General features: G+C 33.5%; 1 long non-coding RNA gene across 1 annotated transcript; it reads right to left on the reverse strand.

Moving 5' to 3' along the window:
- Positions 1 to 296: 296 nt before the first annotated feature.
- LOC132738293 (uncharacterized) lies at positions 297 to 2,717 on the reverse strand. The gene is made up of 3 exons (XR_009626852.1): positions 2,635 to 2,717; positions 1,721 to 1,818; positions 297 to 482 (listed from the first exon to the last, which is right to left on the reverse strand). It is a non-coding gene; the product is annotated as an uncharacterized LOC132738293 (long non-coding RNA).
- Positions 2,718 to 3,458: the final 741 nt, after the last annotated feature.

Consider the following 3,458-nt stretch of genomic DNA (forward strand, 5'->3'; position numbering starts at 1 on the left):
GATTATGAGGATGATGATTATACTTTATGTAAATATGATGATGATGAAATACTGATGATGACGTACTTATGATGATGTTGATGTACTTAAAAAGGTTAAAAGATTATGAGGATGATAATTATACTTTATCATTGACATAATATACATATATGGAGCTTTATATAAATTGGGAGCTAAATTCGTTTCACTTTCGAGGAATAAAGCTCTCCTGGTTTCTATATTTGTTGATAGCTTGATGCGTCGTTGTAGCAACGCTATATGTCGCAACGCCGCTATATGTCGCAACTAACGCTATATGTCGCAACTAACGCTAAATGTCGCAACGCTGACGCTATATGTCGCAATCAACGCTATATGTCGCAATCGCCTACCGCTAAATGTCGCAACGTTGCCGCTATATGTCGCACAAAAATCGATTGCCGCTAAATGTCGCAACCCCTTGACGCTAAATGTCGCACTTGGTAGGAAAGTAACAGATGGAACTGAAACAAAAAGTAAGTGTTAAAACATTTAAAGTTTATACCATTTACACATGAAAACATATCCTAGTAACCAAACAAAAGTTGTATTTCGCGGTTTATGGCAAAAACCTTATATGTCAATAGAAACTGTTTTTGATAAAAGGGTTGGATTTGGTTCTCAACCACGGACCAGGTGTGAGATCAAACTTTCTCTTTGAGGATGTCTTTCTCACAAAATGCATCAACAAAATCATTTGGATATATACATGTATATTTGTTAATATACTATTTGACATAACTGAGCAAACCGCTTGTTAATGCTAAGGGGGAACTATATCTTAATATATATTTTATATTATACCTGTTCATAATCTGACTAGATAGACTTTACTACATGTAAGTATCAAATAATACCCAATTGATCTGTTGATCGATATTCGTAACTATGCGGTGTATTGATTTAGGTTTATGACAGAATTGTTATATCATAACTTTTTATATTTATCTCAATATTTCTTTGGGAACATTAATGAATCAATATACTATGGAATTGCCAAATGTTGACTGCCTACTGCTTACTAATGTCTAATGTCAACTGCTTACTGTCAACTGCTTACGGCTTACTACTTTTTATTCACTGCTTATAGCATTAAAATAAAAATGGACGACCTATTACAACTGTATTGGTCAAAAAATTATTCAGTTGCCGAAAAAGTTGCCGTTCTGAAGGTCATGCACAATATAGTGCAGTGGTATATAGGCCACTTCCAACAGCCTTGCTGTTGGGTAAACCCTTTAGCGATGTGGTTGAGGTGTCTGCCTACGGACCAAGAGGTCTGTTGTTCCAAACCCGGTATAACCCTTGGTATTTTTCTGCCTCCTTATTTACTTAAATGGTGTCAGAAGTGTTTGATGGACTCATGCGGTAAGCAGGGAGTGACATTCAGGAGAGCTAGCTCTGAAAAGTAAAGAGTGGAGGATTGTAGTGGTTGTAGGTATAAAGGCCACTTTCATCAGCCTTGCTGTTAGATTAACCCTTTAACGACGTGGTTGAGGTGTCCGTCTACGGACCAAGAGGTCTGTGGTTCAAAACCCGGTTGGACCCTTGATATTTTTCTGCCTCCTAATTTACTTTTATAGTTTACAGGTATATATATATATTCTTAGAACAACATTTAAAGGAATTCACTGATAAATTAATAAATGCATGGACTATAACATGAAATTCCATAAACGACAGCCAACTGTTGACTGCTTACTGTCTACTTCTGACTAACTACTGCCTACTGTTAACTGCCTACTGCTTACTGTCAACTGCTTACTGTCAATTGCATACTGTCAACTGCTTACATCCCCACTAGAAAACAACAACAACAACAACAATTAGATAAATAAATAAATAGAAAAATGAATAAAAATAAATAAATAGAGGTATTCTTTTATCCGTTTCCATATAGAGGTTATAGGCTGACCAATGAAGAAATACAGAAACTAAAAATCAAGCCAAAAAGAAATTGTTTTATCATATACTTATAAGTGAAATATTGAGAAATACTGATGAAATAAAATGCATATTTTCAATTTTAGTATTTTCACTGTAAAAGTTTTTTTTCACTGTAGTGAAATATATTTTCCGTATTTTCACTGCTGTCTTGCCGGACTACTTTCTTCTAAATTCAGACAATACACATAATTTAAGGAGAATTCTTTCAAATTCTAATGTCAAAAAAAAAGAAAAAAAGAAAAGAGAAATCTATATGATAAACAGACAATTCAAGTTTTTTTTCTATAAATACAGGATTTATTATCATCTTGTTGTATGGAAATTATCATATTTCATTCATGGCTACCGCCACTCATAAAATAATTATTGTCTTGTCACTAGCTGAAAATAATCCTGTATTCATAGAAAACACTTGAATATCATCCATGAATTATGTCATAATATGTCCAAAAGCAACCAGACATAAGATCGTATGTATTACATATCTAGATGTATATTAATAATGATAATTCAATAAGCATGAACCGAATGTTCATTTTTCTTGTGTGCGACAAATTAAGAATAATTCAAATATCGATTGAATTATACATCCAATTTGACGTTATATAATCATCAAAGGGTGATAATAAGACAACAACTTAATATATGTAAACGTGAACATAATATTACCATTCACAAACGCATTCGTTTTCTGATGAAAACGTGACTTAAACAAACCCTGTTTCGATGAAAGCGATGCTACGCAAACTTAGAGCTGGAAACGAGGCGACAGTAAGAAAACGTCACAAACGTATCTATGAAACAGAAAATGAGGCTTAAGAAAAAAACGTCCCAAACACAACCGTGTAACGACGAAAACGAGGCAACAATAAGAAAACGTCACAAATGTAACCATGTCAGTTTTAAGACGAGGCTACAATATCAAAACGTCAAAAACGTGAGCATGTTTCAATAACAATAAAAACGAGGCTACAATAAGAAAACGTCACAAACGTATATATGTAACATTGAAAATGAAACTACGGGAAGATGTTACAAACGTAACTATGTTACGATAATAACAAGAAAACAACAATAAAACTTCACAAACGGCATGTTACAATGCAAACGAGACTACAATTACAAAACGTAACAAATGTACTAGAATCTATTAGACTTTAACAAAACGCGTAACAAACATATCTAAGTAACGATGAAAACGAAACTTATAAGAAAAATATAATCTAATACATTCGCTTTAGTATAGTTGGCTCAGAAAGTAGTCCCAAAACCGCACTGACATACTCGTATGTTAACATTTTGGAAATGAATAATTTTGCGATTTATATCGCCAGAATAAGGCAACTGCCTCCAAACTGACAGAGGTCCAAACAGGAATGTTTCTACCACATATTAAAATTATCACTTTCAAGTTTTTTGTTTGCATCTTCGTGATGACATCATCTGCATACTTGGACATGACAAAAGTTCCAATAAAAATGATGATAAAATTT

The sequence above is a fragment of the Ruditapes philippinarum genome, unplaced genomic scaffold (assembly GCF_026571515.1).
Source record: "Ruditapes philippinarum isolate M1 unplaced genomic scaffold, ASM2657151v2 ctg609_1_1_1_1, whole genome shotgun sequence".
NCBI classification, from domain to species: Eukaryota; Metazoa; Mollusca; class Bivalvia; order Venerida; family Veneridae; genus Ruditapes; species Ruditapes philippinarum.